Here is an 18,163-nt window from a genome sequence, read left to right as displayed (position 1 = left end):
GTGCTTTGGGGTGTGTTTTTTGTTTTGCACAAGTGTAGCTACACTGACATAGCTGCACAAGTGCAAACCCTTGTAAATTTACTGCACCAGAATAAAAAAGGCATGGAGATATAGCTGTGTCTGTGTAGATCGTTAAAAGTGTGCCATCTACTAGCACAAAAGGATATGTAATGTTCATAAATGTGTAGAACCAATAAAGTTGTTGTTGTGCACTGCAACTGGCTTCTGTATTACACATCTTGTACCAGCATACTTTCTACACTGGTGCAGTGTGTCTAAAGGAGGGGATTTCACCAGTACAAGTACTTGGTGTAGTGCAAAAATCCCCAATGTAGACAAGCCCTTTCGGCTAGATTCTGATTCCCTTACTGACCCTGAGCAGCACTTTACTCTACATATGACCCTACTGATGTCAAGTGCTATTCTGCATGTGTAAAGGAATCAGAATCTGGCTTTTAGTGATTTACCTCTGGTCACACAACAAGTCCGTGGCAGAACCGAGATCTCCTGACTCTCAGTCCAGGGCTGGACTAGAACGCTGCCATACGGTGGGCAAAGGTAGCTTCAAGATGGTTGGAAAGCACATCAAAGATAGAGATTAAAAAAATGAAGCCAGCCCAAGACTAGAACAGTGAAGTTCCTAGCTTGTGAGACTACTAGAAGAGAGAGAGAGAGCAAAGAAGATTAGGGTCACCTAGCGTGAACTGTCATATTCTGAGACTGAGAATGATAACCGGCAGCAATGCTACTAGCTGTTAATATTTGCATAAAGATGTGAAGAGATTTCACAAATAGTTGAATGTCTGTGTCAGTTGAGGCTTGACATGACTATCAAGCATGCCTTTGGGCCTGCCCTACCAAACCCAGTCTGTGCAGGAGTTGGCATGACTGGAGGGTTGACCTGACGTGTGTGCACGTGTCTATATGCACCTGCATGCTATTCTGAGGCAATAGCATGTATGTTAAGCAAATCATGAAATACTTACAGTCTGAAGTCATAAACAAAGAGTGCAAGACAGCTACTGCCTAAGGAATTTTCCTTAATTTAGGAATTGCTTTGAGCAAACATTATCTCTGCTTCCTGAACACAAGCAAGGCTACTGCCCTGGAAGTAATTTGTATTAGCCTTACTGGAGTGACCACGTTGCCATAGTTACTGTTGGTTTCTGTATACCTAAAGCTTTAAATATTTATTATAATTAAATGTTTTCTTCCCACCACACCCCTCATTTGAAAATTCTCTGTGAGATGCGACATGAATTGTAATCCTCTTTCCCACCCCCTTTTTATTGTTTTGTTTTGTGGAATCTCTACCTATCTTAGATTCTGATATATTTAGCCAAGATCACTGATTCATGCAGAGACTTGTTCTTCAGATGTTGCTGCTTCTTTTTTTTTAGTGACGTCTGAATAACAACCAGTCTTGACTAGATTATATAACCTTAACTTCACTTTGTTTTTATTTTGTTCTGTTTTATTCTGAGTGTAATCACATATATGATGGAAGATGCTGACTATGCTCAGTTATTTAACTTTGCACAGAGAGAGGATCTTACCTGTTTGAACTAATCTGTCAAGGCAATCAAAATCTGGGCTGTGACACAGCTTCTAATCTGGGGAATTTGACACTCATTCTCACGACCTTGATGAATGTTGAAATGAAAAGCAGCTGCCTTTAGAACTTGTATATTTCAATTTGATTATATTCTGGAAACGTAACAAATGCCATTGGGATGAATCTGTTTAAAAATGGCTTTTGCTGCTTTTTTATTGCAGTTGGAGTAAAATGAGTTAATCTATTTGTAAGTTTGTTCTGGACTTTCTAAAAACTTCCAAAGTTATCTGGTTGGATTTTTATTTATTTATTAGGGTATGTCTACACTTACATTTTATAGCGCTCTAACTTGCTGGCTCAGAGGTGTGAAAAATCACCTCCCTGAGTGCAGCAAGTCAGAGCACTTTAAAGTGCTAGTGTAAACAGGCTCCGAGCGCTGGGAGCTAATTCCCTCGTGGAGGTGGATTACCAGGAGCACTGGGAGAGCTCTCTCCCAGCGCTCGCGCGTGACCATACTTCAAAGTGCTGCTGCGGGAGCATTCCTGCGGCAGCACTTTGAAGTTTCGAGTGTGGCCATGCCCTCAAGGCTGTCAATCGCAGTTAACTCACGTGATTAACTCAAAAAAATTAATTGTGATAAAAAAATTAATTGCGATTAATCACACTTACAACAATAGAATACCAATTGAAATTTATTAAGTATTTTGGATGTTTTTCTACATTTTCAATATTGATTTCAATTACAACACGGAATACAAAGTGCACAGTGCTCACTTTATATTATTATTTTTGATTACAAATATATGCACTGTAAAAATGATAAACAAAAGAAATAGTATTTTTCAGTTCACCTCATAAAAGTACTAAAGTGCAATCTCTTTATTGTGAAAGTGTACAAATGCAGAATTTTTTTAGTTACATAAGGGCACTCAAAAACAAAACAGTGGAAAACTTTAGAGCTTACAAGTCCACTCAGTCCTGCTTCTTATTCTGCCAATCGCTAAGACAAACAAGTTTGTTTACATTGACGGGAGATACTGCTGCTTGCTTCTTATTTACAATGTCACCTGAAAGTGAGAACAGGCATTTACATAGCACTTTTGTAGCTGCTGTTGCGGAGCTTGGTTGCAGCTGGTAGCTCAGGGGTGATTTAAAGGGCCCCGGGCTCCCAGATGCCACTATCGCAGCTGGATCCCTGGCCCTTTAAATCAAGATTTAAATCAAGAGGCCCTGCCTCTTCCAGTTGAGGCCACGCCTCTTTCAGTTGAGGCCACGCCCCCTGCTCAGGACTCCAGCATACCGGTAAGTCCTCTAACTTACTTTCACCTCTGTAAAAGAGCAACACTCTGATGCAGAAACTACAGAACCCAAACCACCAAAAAAGAAAATAAACCTTCTGCTGGTGGCATCTGACTCAGATAATGAAAATGAAAATGTGTCAGTCTGCCCTGTTTTGGATCATTATCAAGCAGAACTCATCATCAGCATGGAAGCATGTTCTCTGGAATGGTGGTTGAAGCATTAAGGGACATATGAATCTTTAGTGCATCTAACACGTAAATATCTTGCAATGCCAACTACAACAGTGCCATGCAAATGCCTGGTGACATTGTAAACAAGAAACAGACAGCATTATCTCCTGAAAATTGTAACCAACCTTGTTTGTCTGAGTAATTGGCTGACCAAGAAGTAGGACTGAGTGGACCTGTAGGCTCTAAACTTTTACATTGTTTTATTTTTTAATGCAGATTTTTTGTACATAATTCTACATTTGTAAGTTCAACTTTCATGATAAAGAGACTGCATTACAGTACTTGTTTGAGGTGAATTGAAAAATACAATTTTTTTGTTTTTTGCAGTGCAAATATTTGCAATCAAAAATAAATATAAAGTAAGCACTTTATAATAAATGGTATTCTATTGTTTAACAGCACAATTAATCACGCAATTAATTTTTTTAATCACTTGACAGACCTACTATTTATACATTCATGCCAGTTCCTTTCGTCTCCATATGTCCAACCACTTATGGCATCTTGACTGATGTCTCAAAGTAGTAGCACAATGTAGTCACATATTTTAAAATGATTATATGTACAGAATGTGTAAGGACACAGTGGAATTTAAAGATTTCATCAATCTGACTTGGATGATCATGTTGCTGACTCATGCCAAAACCATGGATGAATTAAGCATGTCATCCCACATGAGTGCCAAAAAGCTGTATCACAACACACCATTATGTATTTGATCTATGGCACATGTATTACAGAAAAATGTTTACATGTTTCAGAGAGTTCCTAATTGTTTTTACTTGAACTATTTTTTGTATCCCTCCACCTTGTGCTCCATTAGTACCCTGAGATCAGCCATACAGGACTTTGTTGGAGAGAGAAATTATAATTACTACTTTTTAGAAATCTTTAATTATTATTTAAATTACCTTTCTTTGCTGTGAGAAAGTATATATAAGCATCTGTTTCATTTGTCTGACCTGCTATACAGACTGTCAGAAAAATCTCCACCATTGTGTATGGACTTACCAAGGAGAGGCAGTGTGGTCTAGTTGACAGAACACAGGCCTGGGACCTAGGAAGTCTTTGGTTCTATTCCTAGCTTTGCTACAGGCTTGCTAGCTGACCTTGTTCAAGTCACTGCTCTGTGCCTCAGTTTCCCCTTTTTACAAATGGGGATACTGATATTGCCCCCCTTTGTAAAGTGCTATCAGATCTACTGATTAAAAGAGAAAAGTATTATTATTATTATATGTATTGCAATAGAATCTAGAGGGCTGAGCTGAGAGTGGGACTCTGCTCTGCTAAGCATTGTACATACACACAGCGAAAGTCCTTGTGATGAAGAGCTTACAATCTAAATTGACAAGCCAGACAATGTCTGGGAGAAAGGAGTATTATTTGTCCAGAAGGGGAATTGAGGCACAAAGAGATCCTGGCTCCATTGAAGTCAATGGGAGTTCTGCCATTGACTTGACTGGGCGAGGGTTTTACCCAGAGAGTCTGATTTTCACAAAGCATCACAAGAAGCCTATAAAGCAAGGAATTGAACACAGCTTTCCTGGGTGTCTCTTCAATGCCTTAATGACAGGGCCTTCCTTCCTCTCAAGCCCTGAGCTATGGATACTTTTCTTCTCCTTGCATTGTGGTCTCATTGGTTTATTTGGGTGCTTCAGTGGGTTAGTGAGCAGTAACTTTCTTGAGTTGTTAATATTCTTGAATTCAGCTTTTTGTTCTGATGCTGGAGAGGGAGCCTCTCTGTACCATTACTTTCCACTCTATGCACTTCCCTACAAACAAAAAACGTGATCCGGACCAGACAAGAATTCACAGGCAGAGTCACTGGCAGATTCCACAATGTCCACGGTATAAGAAACAGCTGCAAGGTTGGTTGGATGAGTTGCTAAGTGCTCAGTATTAGCTCTGCTTTGTCACTGGAGTAATTCTGCCAGACATTAAATTTTTATAAAGAGCAGAATTTACTCTACCCCCTTGTTGCTCCTGATGCTGCAACTAAATGCCTGGACTAAATGGCACAAACAAGCAACGGATTAACCAAACAGAGCAGGGTCTGCAGAGATTCCCAACAACGGACTGGTATTTTTCTCAGCTAAGGGGGTTGAGATAATATCTTTTATTGGACCAACTTCTATTAGTAAGAGAGACAAGCTGGGGAGCGTACACAGAGTTCTTCTTCAGGTGACCTGAGGAAGAGCTCTGTGTAAGCTTGAAAGCTTATCTCTCTTGCCAACAGAAGTTGGTTCAATAAAAGATATTACTTCACCTACCTTGTCTCTCTAATATCCTGGGAGCGACACAGCTACAACAAGATTGCATACTGTAATGGAAGATAATGTATTTCTCTGAACATTTTGTTTTGTTGGCAGCAGACATGGATAGCCCCTATGTATTGCTTTGTGTGTTCCTTATCTCAGTAATTGCATGGTCCAGCCAGGGGGTTCCAGCAACTAAACAACTGCTCTGGTTGGAAATGGGAAGACAATTTCATGTCCAGCTAGTTCCCCTGTGTGCTTTCTCCCAGATGGTCTCTATCTACCAGTGACAAGACTGGGTTGATTTCTGTTGCTTCTGTCTGTGCTGCAAGCTCCTTCAAGGAGACTTGTGGAATAGTAATTTCCTTGTCTTGCGTCAGTGAAAGGCTCAGGCATTCAACTTTCCTATTAACCTTTAGGCAGAGCTGAGATGTAAAACAAGCAGTCTGGTAACTGCTTAGCAAAAGTTTAAAGCATGATCTACCTGGAGGTTTTTAAAAGGTATGTAAGCACTGAGCAGTGGGATGCAGAAAGCTCAAATTAGCTCCTCCCCAGGAGCACTGAATATTTGTCCACACCTATCCCCTCTCCTACACACACTGGACATCTGTTCCAAGGGTTAGGCTGACCAAGACATGGGCCCTCCCAGCTATCAGTCCCTCATTATGAAACAGGTGGAAAGCTCATGAGAAGTTTGTAAATTCCCATGCTCAGTTGGAACGTGGGGACCTTACAGTACTCTGTGTAGAACTCCAAGCTTGCGGTGATGCCAGAATACCAGGTTAGTCTTGGTTGCTTACGTGTTAACTGGTGATTTATTATGACCAGCACAATGCTTGAGACAGCCCTGTTTTCTCATTTCTTTAACTACAGTGTCTTGCCACTTTTTTTTACTCCACAATTGCATCTGTCCACAGTAGAATCAATTCTACCTTTCCATCTTCTTCTGTCTTTCCCCCAGTTCTTTGCCTATCTGCAGCATACCACCACATTTGAACTTACTGTTGGAGTCCAGTCTATAAAACCCCTCATCTCTTTCCATGTCCCCATGCTATGCTATCTCATTTAACCATCACTCTCCACTCTAGCTCCATTTACCATAATGAGCCATCATCTGGCTCCTTAATTATTGGCATCATCCCCCATTTCCGCCCCCTCCCTACAGTTGTCACATTACTCATCAAAAAGTCCCCCTTGATGTAAGCACCCTCAGCAGCTACTGCCCCATATTCAGTTTGCAATTTCTAAGCAAATTGTTGGAGACAGAATAATCTCTCCAACCGTCTCCATTTCCACAGTATTCTTGACTCATTCTTATCTGCTTTGTACATTGCTGTGAGACTTACTAAATGATGTGATCTTAGTGATAGTTGATCTATTGAAAGAAGTCAGTTGCCTTTTCCAGTTTGCTGAAGGCCTTGGAGTTGCTCAGGCCAAGGTAAATTTTGTGTTGAAGTATCTTTAGCAAATGATAATGCAAATCATGAAACCAGAGAGAGGCAAGAACAACACACTTCCTGCCTGGAATGTCATAGAACATTTACAGTCGGCAACAGATGGTTTAGAGTAGGCACATTCTTTTGTCTTCCCCATCCAAATATATGGCTAGTAGTTCACGGGGTACCCTCATTGGTCTCAGTTCTGTGCATGACACTACTTTTATCCTCTGTCACCTTGAACACTTTGTTGATGTCTCTGGATCCCTTCTTCTCTGATTTGCCCAAAACTTGTTAACTATTCTCTCTGTGTCTCTGGTGCCTGTTTCACCTGGGCCTCTCAATCGCTCCGCTCTGGAGAGACCTAGAGCTATTCTCAGACCCTTTCCTTCTACATCTACCTCCTCCTAACTGAATGCATCACTTCACAGCACCCAACTCTCTCATTAAAATCCTCCCCATTCCAGACTCTGGCCTACCAGCTCTCTCTGTGCATAAGTGCCTGTCTCCATCTGAACTGGCATGTCACAAGTACTTTTTTTGTTTACCCTCAGGTATGTCTAGCTGTCCTATAACACTTCTCATCTCAGAACTCCCTTTCACCTCTCTGGTCTGTAATCATGCAGGCCTCTCAACCCTATGCTCTCCTTTGCACCTTGGTGTGCTACACGCTGCAACTCTGCCTGCTGTCACTGTCACAACATGGCTTCCTTTGCGTTAGCTCTACTGAATCACTCATTCACGCAGCTGTCTCTTGGCTCCTTGATTGCTGCCATTTCCTGCTTGGTGACCTCTCAAAGCCACCTGTCTCACCAAATTCCTGACTGCTCAGGACAGCAGCACAGCTTCACTATCACAGCACCTCCAATCTCAGAGACCACAGCTGGCACTCTATCCACTCCTGTATCTGCCACAAAAGTGCTCTCATCATCCTCAAGGCCATTCATATGGACACCCTCTTCTATCTCATAATCACTTCACCCTCTACCAACCTGACTTTATCTTCTGACTCCTCTGTTCCCTCATTCCCTTTTCTTCATTGGCCACAGTTCCCTAGCTGCTGCTGTACCAGCTATCTGAAATTATTCACTACCTTCCCTCTGCCTTGCAAATGACCCAATCTTGCAAGGCTGAAGTCAGAGGGAGTTGTGGGTGTTTAACCTCTTACAGTCTGAGGCCCTACTTCCCTACTCTCCATAAAAAAGCACCTCCACCCAAGGCCCCATCTCATTTCACCATCAGTCTCTGCTCTGGCTCCTCTTACAACTGCTCAAAACTCACCTCTCCGATATTGTCCACGAGGGCTGGCTGAGTAACTTGCAATGAGTAACTTACTCAATGTTTAGCCTCTTTTTCTGCTTGCAGAATATCTGTGAGTAGATTACAATTTCCTTCAATGTATTCTACAGAGAATCTAATGAAGGGATCAACTGTGAAGAGTCAAAATTTGAGTTCAGTTGGGATTGGGCATATAAACCACCTCTTCCCAAAGCCCCATGCTGTGCTATCTCATTTCATCATTCCTCTCCATGCTAGCTCTGTTTGTCGCACCCATCACAAACAGTTCCTCCAGCACAAATACTTGCACGTATGACTTTAAAAATGTGGTGTTAGTGAATGTGGTTTTTTTGTTTGTTTGTTTTCTGCAACCCAGGGATGCTAATTGTCAATATTATTTGACTCGAAAACAGGAGAAAAAAGCCTGAAAAGGAACTGTTCACTCCAATATAAAATAGCATTTTTACACAAGTCTATTTCATTGTGTATATTAAATATGAATTAAATATTTTAAAGTATAATACGTATTCCAAATCATCTTCTGCTGGAATCAGTGGAAAAATAAACAATAGAAGGAGGATCAGTCCTCTAGTATGCCAACACCGTTTCTCTCCTGTGTGTTTCCTTACCAGTAGAGTTAATGCCCTGATCCTGTAATGAACTCCATGTAATGGACCCTTGAATCCATGCAGTGCCCAGCTGATTGACTAGCCAATCAGGAGCAGGGCTCTGCCTGCGCAGAGCTCATTATGGGATTGGAGCCTAAATTTGTAAAATGGTTTTGCTTATTTCTGGATTTTATTTGCTTTGGATGATAGGCTAGTGAATTCTACTTTGGTTTATAGTGAGTTTCACTTACTGGACATAACTCCCAGCACAAGGTCTGGGTTGCAAACACTGCAGGGGAATGTTTAATGCCAAACAAACAACTATTTTTATTGGTATGTTTTTAGAAAAGCACGGAAACAGTTTATTGACATTTAGGTTTTGTGAAACCCTACATTTAGGGTCAGTCTTGACCAGAGTATATCCTCTTACATCACACATTTACCAAACTTTATTTTCCCAAATTACACTTATTGCATGAAATGATACGAATCAATATGGCAAAGGACAATTATTATTGATGAATTAACAGAAATTGTGACAATGCATTGTAAAGGGACATATCTGTAATTTAGATTAGTGATCATGATTTTCAATGTAAAGAGGAAAGGTACGGTTTAGGCAAGGCAGTGAGCTTTGGGACAGAGCTGAACTGAAACTCAGGAACTCCTGAGTTCTAATTACAGTGCTGCAAAATGTAGGGTATAATATTTTCAGAGCTGTCTCTCTGTGCCTGTAAGACCTGGAACATTCAGGATGTGTGGTTCAGAAGAGATTGCTAGGTGGAAGTTGTTGGAGCTAGAGCCAAATGGTGTGTGAATGTGAGTGAGCTGGTGCTGGATGTTGCCTATACATTTTTTTTTTATTCTGCTAACTTGATTCATTTTTATTGTTGGTTTCAGAGTAGCAGCCGTGTTAGTCTGTATTCGCAAAAAGAAAAGGAGTACTTGTGGCACCTTAGAGACTAACAAATTTATTAGAGCATAAGCTTTCGTGAGCTACAGCTCACTTCATCGGATGCAATTCATTGGGCCTGATTCTCCCCTTGCACAACTGTAACTTGATAAAGGTAAATGGAATTACATTGGCAAGGGGAAGGTGAATCAGGTCCATTGTAGTTTATTTAAGGCATGAGTGGGATATTGGGTTCTGGAGAGACAATGCCAAGGAACATTTCTGTGGACTTGAGCAAGGCATGTAACGTTGATGCTTCTGTTCCTGTGTTGCATTTTATCACCAGTCTCATGATATTTATAAAGTTTTTCATAAATGCCAACTGCTGGAGTCATGTGATCATATGAGAACCTCAGCTTTTTTTACTCTGCATGGTGGTGGAGAAAAGCTTGAAAATATGATTACCAAACAGTTTAAAACCCCAAAAATACACAAACAGACTGTGATGCTGTATGGAATATGGGAGACACTTTATGATATTGTTCATACCAATATTATAAAATTGCAAGGAATCTTACCAGATATGCCATGTAAGGTATCTTTGACAATGTTATGCTTTGCCAAGTATTGTTTATGTGTCCGTATCACCTTTATATTGTGAGTTATAGATATGTATGGTATTTCTGTATTTCCAAACTTGTGCTGTGTTTCTGGGTGACACCCCCAGGCTGCCTAGCCTGTTCGATGGCCCATCAAGGGTCATCAGCTGTAAAATGAACCCATTGAAAGGAGCTAGGGGATACACCGGATGAGTCAGCAAGACATATAGGGACATGCCTATGAACAGAACTCTAAGGCCATGTCTACACTGGCAAGTTTCTGCACAGTAAAGCAGCTTTCTGTGCTGTAACTCCCGAGGTGTACACACTGCCAAGCCACTTAAGGCCAAGCCACTTAATGCGCAGAAACTGCGCAGTTACAGCACTTTAAAATAGCCACCCCAATGAGAGGTATACATCTTTCTGTGCTGGGGCTACAGCGCTGCGGTACCAGTGTAGACACCCTGGTCGATTACAGCTCACTGATTGGACTCCGGGAGGTGTCCCACAATACCTGTTCTCGCCTCTCAGGTCATCGGTTTGAACTCTAACTGCCCTGCCCTCAGGTGACCAACCGTCACCCCCACCCCGTAAATTACTTTGGAATTTTGAAAGTTCCCTTTCTCTTTGCTCGGTGATGCGTGCAGCGGTCTCAGAGCATCTTTCCAGGTGGCCACGCACCAGGTGATCCCCCGCTTGGAGCAATGCTGAGCTGCTGGACCTCATCAGCATTTGGGGAGAGGAGGCTGTCCAGTCCCAGCTGCGCTCCAGCTGTAGGAATTATGATACCTACGGACAGATTTCACGATGCATGACAGAAAGGGGCCATGACCGGGACACACGGCAGTGCAGAGTCAAAGTGAAGGAGCTGCGGAACGCCCACCACAAGGTGTGGGAGGCAAACCGCTGCTCTGGTGCTGCACCCACAAACTGCCAGTTCTACAAAGAGCTGGACACGATACTCGGCGGCGACCCCACCTCCACTGTGGATACTTTGTGCCACTCGAGAGGAACGAGCCAGGAGGAGGAAATCTTGGACGAGGATGTGAAGGGGGAGGGGGACCCAAAGGCAGAGGATGACTCGTAGGTCAGAAATGCAGGCAGTCAGGAGCTCTTTTCTACCCTGGAGGAGCCTAGCCAGTCACAGCAGTTGGAGCTTGGCGAAGCGCAAACAGGAGAGGACGCCCCTGGTAAGTGAATTTGATTTTGGGAATCGCTGAAGCGAGTTGTTGGGGGCAGGAGGGTTGCAGAAGGCAGGCTTGTCTCCCACCTCATGCCTAGTCTGAGCAGTGGAACAGGCTGTTGTTTGACTCCCTCACTTCATGGTAATCTCCCTCAGAGATCTCCAGGAAACTCTTGTGGCAATACTGGACAATCTGCTCCCGCAAGTTCCTTGGCAGAGCTGCTTTGTTTCTTGCCCCATTAATGGTAACTTTCCTGAGCCACTGTGCTGTCAAGGTGGGGGACACCATTGCTGCACACAGGTGAGCCACATAGGGGCCAGGGCAGAAGCTGCAGTCTTGGAGAAGACCCTCCCTTGATTCCCTGCTCACCCTCAGCAGTGAGATATCTTCCATACTGATCACATCCTGTGGAAAATGTGGGGACAGGAATGATTATCAGGTCCCCCCTCCAGTGCTGGCTCTCCCCAAGAGCCACGTGCCCAGTATACAGCAGGGTCTGGGAAGAGTGATTTACCCTGCTGCTGTGGCTACTCACCATTTTGGGGGTCTTGTGGTTCATGTGTGCTTGCCTGGGGTCAGCCAGTTAGTGACAAGTGTGTGAGTACTGGCTGTGTTTTAAATCTCGGAATCAGTGTTCTGTGTGTTGCAAACAATACTGCCTCTGTAAAACGTTGCATTTAAACTTTACAGAGATGACCTTGGGAACCCAGTCTCCCTCTTTGTTATCAGTAGCTAAATGGCTGCACAGAATTAGAAAGTGGCCAAGAAGAACTAAGAGGACTTTCTGCATGATGTTATGATGCACTCTGCTGCTGAGAAACAGGAATTGAAAGAGTGGTGGGACAATGAGAAGAGGCACCAAAAGGAGAACGCGGCACGCCAGAATGAAGCTAAGGAGTGGCTCTAACAGTTATGGAGCGCCAAGCGGACACACTTCAGGTGATACTAGCTCTGCAAAATGAGCAGCTCTGCGCCCGCCCTCACCTGCACCCTCCCCTGCAAACTCTTTCCCATCCACACCCTCCACACCGCCAACACACTCTTATCAACCTCCTAGCTCCAGTCTATACCCGCGGCATTCCACTTCTCCCCCATCACAGTCCAGCACTACAGACTCCCAGTACCCACTGCACTCAACACCTGTCCATTTGCAGTTTGGCTCTGCTGAAGTACAGTACCCACTGCATTGTATTCCAGAGGAGAAGGTTGGATATGATCCCTGGACATATACAAATCTTTAGCCATCCTGGGACCCCACCTCCTCCTGGGACCTTCCCTTCCCCCATCCCCCTCACTGCTGATGGGTTTTTTTATTTGACTCTCTCCTCCGGTTGTTGTTTTTTAATAAAAGAATTGTGTTGGTTTGAAAGCAATCTTTATTCTATTAATTGAAAGCAAAAAGAGCCCTGTAAAGCAACATACAATTATGTAAAACCTACATATTGCATCGTCTACGCCAATCACCTCCTAGCATTACAAGCATTACACTCCTGAGTATAGCAACAAATATTAGTGGCTTTCAGCTTCAAATTGCTGCCTCAAGGCATCCCTGATCCTTATGGCCCTGCGATGCGCCCCTCTAATAGCCCTGGTTTCTGGCTGTTCAAACTCAGCCTCCATGTGCTGAGGCTCTGCGGTCCAGCCCTGAATGAAGCTTTCACCCTTCCCTTCACAAATATTATGGAGCGTACAGCACGTGGCTATAAGCATAAGGAATATTATTATTGGCCAGGTCCAGCTTCCCATAGAGGCAGCACCAGCGGGCCTTTAAATGGCCAAAAGCACACTCAACAGTCATTCTGCACTTGCTCAGCCTGTTGCTGAACCGCTCCTTGCTGCTGTCAAGTTGCCCCGTGTATGGCTTCATAAGCCATGGCATTAAGGGGTAGGCAGGGTCTCCCAGGATCACAATGGGCATTTCGACTTCCCCTATGGTGATCTTCTGGTTCAGGAAGAAAGTCCCTGCTTGCAGCTTCCTGAACAGGCCAGTGTTCCGAAAGATCCGTGCATCATGCACCTTTCCAGACTAGCCTGTGTTAATGTCTGTGAAATGCCCACAGTGATCCACAATCACCCGGAGAACCATTGAGAAATTAACCCTTGCAATTAATGTACTTGGTGGCTAGGTGATCTGGTGCCAGAATTGGAATATGCGTGCCATCTATTATCCCTTCGCAGTTAGGGAAGCCCATTTGTGCAAAGTCATCTACAATGTCATGAACATTGCCCAGTGTCATGGTCTTTTGGAGTAGGATGTGATTAATGGCCCTGCAGACTTCCGTCAACATGAGTCCAACGGTAGATTTTCCCACACCGAACTGGTTAGCTACCTATCGGTAGCAGTCTGGAGTAGCCAGCTTCCACAGTGCAGTCACCATGTGCTTTTCCAATGGCAGGGCAGCTTTCATTCTCGTGTACTTGCACCATAGGACTGGGGCAAGCTCATCACACAATCCCATGAATGGTTTCAGAGTATGGTTTCACGAATGTGGCTTTCCTCATCCAAAAGTTCTGCAGCCGCTGATTGTCATCCCAGACATGCATCACAATGTGATCCCATCATTCAGTGCTTGTTTCCCGAACGCAAAAGCAGCGTTCTGCTCTGGTCAGCACCTCTGTGAATGCCACAAGCAATCTCACATCATAACTAGTATGCGTGTTGAGATCAATGTTGTACTCCTCTTGCCTTTGTAGTTTAAGGAATAACTCCACTGTCAGTCGTGACGTGTTGGTCCGAGTGAGCAGCATACTGGTCAACAGTTCGGGATCCATTCCTGCAGCCCGAAGAGGCAAGGTGCGCAGTACACAAACCTTTGAAAGATGACGCCAAATGCAGACCGAAGCACAGGGATTTCTGGGATGCGAAGCAATGCATCACGGGGCATTGGGACAGGATCCAGAATGCCCCATGACCCCCCTCCATCTTCCCATAACTCTCAGCAGCAGAAGAGGAAGAGATGCTCTGTGGGATAGCTGCCCAGAGTGCACTGCTCTGAATACCACTGCATGTGCTGCAAGTGTGAACACGCTATTGTGCAGGCAGCCAACAGTGTGAACACACAACAGCGGTTTACCTTCTGCGCTCTCTGAGCAGCGCTGTAACTCCACCAGTGTAGACATACCCTAAGGCTTTTCCATGCCATATGCTGTGCAGCTTGTTTTTGGGACAAAGGAAGTACAAGCTGCATGGCAAAAGAATATAAAAGGCAGCAGCGTCATCTCCATTTTGTCTTCATTCCTGCTTCTTACCTCTGGAGTAATTTTTCTACAAACAAAGCTCGGAACAAAGGAAAGAATGACCCATCCAAGCTGTGGATGTGTTTCAGAGGGACTTCCAAGCTAGCAAACTCTTCAATACTGCTAAGAACCTGATATATGGGCTTTGAAGTCTCTGTATGTATCTCAATGCTTTATCATTTAACAACTCTCTTATTGTTCTTTCTTTTTCCTTATAATAAACCTTTAGTTTTAGACACTATAGCATTGATTGGCAGTGTGGTATTTTGGGTAAGATCCAAACTAATATTGACCTGGTAATGTAGCTGACCTTTTGAGGTCAGGAAAACATTTTGTATATGTGAGCAGAGTTTTTAAATAACTTCTCACTGTACTGGACCTAAGTGCTGATTGGGAGTCAGAGAACTGGAACACAAGAAAGGGAACTGTGTGATTTCTTTTTTCAGCTTCTCTATAACCAGTGTGGGGGATCAGAAGCACAATTTGTAACTGGTTGGTGAGTTTAACTTCAGTGTTAACCACCAGTTTTGGGAGTATCTGCTCTCCCTTTTGCAGCCTGCCCTGAGTGTGGCATTTTCATTGAGGACTGCCCCAGGAACCCCGCGTCAAACAGACCGAAAGCTTATTATTTTTAAAACGTCATGATATTGAAGCCAGTCTAAAAATTTTGAATGCTTGGGATTGGCAATGCTGAAGTTTTTCATTTGCAGTATGGGGACACTAATACTCACCAATGTCATAGGGTATTGTAAGCATTAATTAATTAATATTTGCAAAGTACTTTGAATAGGCAAAATGCTTGGTAAGAGCCAATTATTAAGTTATCAAACACCACATTAAAATTAGGGATGTAAAATGTTAATCGGTTAACCGGTAAGCAGTAGTCTTACCAGTTAACCAGCCGTAATGGTTAACCTCGGGTTGGCTGGCCCCAGCAACCCTACACCACCTGGCTGGAGCGGGTCCAGTCCTAGCCCCAGCTGCGCCGCCTAATCAGTTAACCGTTTAAACAAAATATTTTTAACAGTTTAAACTGTTAACTTTTAAAATGGTATTTACATCCCTAATTCAAATGTTCCATGTGTCAGAGAAGCCTACTGGGGAAGAGCAATCAACAGAATTATTAGGAACAAGACAATGCCTATTTACTGTTGTTTTTGTAGAGCTCTTTAAGCCTCTGATGTTGGGCTCTTTTACATCTAGCTGTAAATTTCCTTGCTTAGATGGACTTTTATGAGGCAACGTTATTTTCTTGCTCTCTTTGGTTTTAAACATTTAATATAATATCTGTGTGCACAAGACAGGGGGTGGGCTGGTGGAATTATAAATATGACTATTTGTGTATATAAACAGATCCTATAGGGAGGGACACATTAGAAATGCATAGAGTGATATAGTATAGATCAGTAAGGTTGCCATCTGTGTTCTATATAGGCAATGACAGTATATACTCTACCTGCTTGTTAGGAGGTTGCTATTTTCGCATTTGGGGTTGGGAGGGAAATGTGTAGGAAGCCTGAAGTATTTCTTTTGGTTAGTCATAAGAGTGAGCTAGGACTCCAATGTCTTATTCTTAACTCGGCCACTTGCTCACTGTTTGACCTTTAGCTAATTACTTTGGCCCTGATCCTGCAGTCTTCTCAGTCTAGGCAAACTCTTGCACCCCCTTGAATCGATAGGTATAGTCTGGGGAGCATGCAGGGTGTTGCCTCAGGCAGGCATGGAATTTGGTCCCCATCTCTAGCCCCACTGGCTTGGATGGAGATGCCCCAATAGAAGTAAAACTACACCTATGCTTGAAGCCCTATTGATTTCAAGGATGTAAGGTTCTGCCTGTGCATAGGAGCATTATCGGGGGGTTTTATACCTCACTTTACCCAGCTCTAAAAGGGGTTCCCTATTCCTCACTCCCAGATGATGGCATGAAGTTTTAACAAATGGCTGCACATGCAAAGCCTCTCTTAATCAGTGGATCTCAAGGCACTGCAATTGATTTTTGCAACAACAACAGCAAAATCCTTTTACGAGGCTAATTTGGAGATAAAAATACTGGCGTCAATACTACAATCAAGGTCACATAAACACCACCCTATATCGGAAACCTACTGACCGCTATTCCTACCTACATGCCTCTAGCTTTCATCCAGATCATACCACTCGATCCATTGTCTACAGCCAAGCGCTACGATATAACCGCATTTGCTCCAACCCCTCAGACAGAGACAAACACCTACAAGATCTCTATCATGCATTCCTACAACTACAATACCCACCTGCTGAAGTGAAGAAACAGATTGACAGAGCCAGAAGAGTACCCAGAAGTCACCTACTACAGGACAGGCCCAACAAAGAAAACAACAGAACGCCACTAGCCATCACCTTCAGCCCCCAACTAAAACCTCTCCAACGCATCATCAAGGATCTACAACCTATCCTGAACGACGACCCATCACTCTCACAGATCTTGGGAGACAGACCAGTCCTTGCTTACAGACAACCCCCCAATCTGAAGCAAATACTCACCAGCAACCACACACCACACAACAGAACCACTAAGCCAGGAACCTATCCTTGCAACAAAGCCCGTTGCCAACTCTGTCCACATATCTATTCAGGGGATACCATCATAGGGCCTAATCACATCAGCCACACTATCAGAGGCTCGTTCACCTGCGCATCTACCAATGTGATATATGCCATCATGTGCCAGCAATGCCCCTCTGCCATGTACATTGGCCAAACTGGACAGTCTCTACGTAAAAGAATGAATGGACACAAATCAGACGTCAAGAATTATAACATTCAAAAACCAGTTGGAGAACACTTCAGTCTCTCCGGTCACTCGATTACAGACCTGAGGGTGGCTATCCTTCAACAAAAAAACCTCAAAAACAGACTCCAAGGAGGGACTGCTGAATTGGAATTAATTTGCAAACTGGATACAATTAATTTAGGCTTGAATAGAGACTGGGAGTGGATGAGTCATTACACAAAGTAAAATATTTCCCCATGGTATTTCTCCCTCCCACCCCACCCCCCACTGTTCCTCTGATATTCTTGTTAACTGCTGGAATTAGCCTACCTGCTTGTCACCATGAAAGGTTTTCCTCCTTTTCCCCCCTCCCCGCTGCTGGCGATGGCTTATCTTAAGTGATCACTCTCCTTGCAGTGTGTATGATAAACCCATTGTTTTATGTTCTCTGTGTGTGTGTATATAAATCTCTCCTCTGTTTTTTCCACCAAATGCATCCGATGAAGTGAGCTGTGGCTCACGAAAGCTTATGCTCAAATAAATGTGTTACTCTCTAAGGTGCCACAAGTCCTCCTTTTTTTTTTGCGAATACAGACTAACACGGCTGCTACTCTGAAAAAAATCTATGTGTTATCTGTCCCATCACTTCTGCTCAGCCCTTCAATTCTCTTTACCAACAGCATTTAATTAAACGAGCAGAGGAGACTTTGCCCAGCGCTGTTGTCCAGGGCACAGGCGAGCCTCTCCCACTGCAGAATGGTTCCGTTCAACAGAGCGAAGTTCTGCTTTACACCTTTTTTGCAGAGCTCATCGCTGCCGCTGCCCCTTGCAGTGA

The 18,163-nt window shown here is 43.5% G+C and overlaps 1 protein-coding gene across 1 annotated transcript in view; it reads left to right on the top strand.

Moving 5' to 3' along the window:
• SRGAP3 (SLIT-ROBO Rho GTPase activating protein 3) overlaps positions 1-18,163 on the top strand; it is a 281,414-nt gene that overhangs the window by 31,200 nt on the left and 232,051 nt on the right. The gene's annotated exons all lie outside the window — the stretch shown is intronic.

This window comes from Dermochelys coriacea, chromosome 7 (assembly GCF_009764565.3).
Source record: "Dermochelys coriacea isolate rDerCor1 chromosome 7, rDerCor1.pri.v4, whole genome shotgun sequence".
Lineage (NCBI taxonomy): Eukaryota > Metazoa > Chordata > Testudines > Dermochelyidae > Dermochelys > Dermochelys coriacea.
The sequence above is the reverse complement of the archived record's forward strand: the minus strand, read 5'-3'. Positions and strand labels throughout refer to the sequence as shown.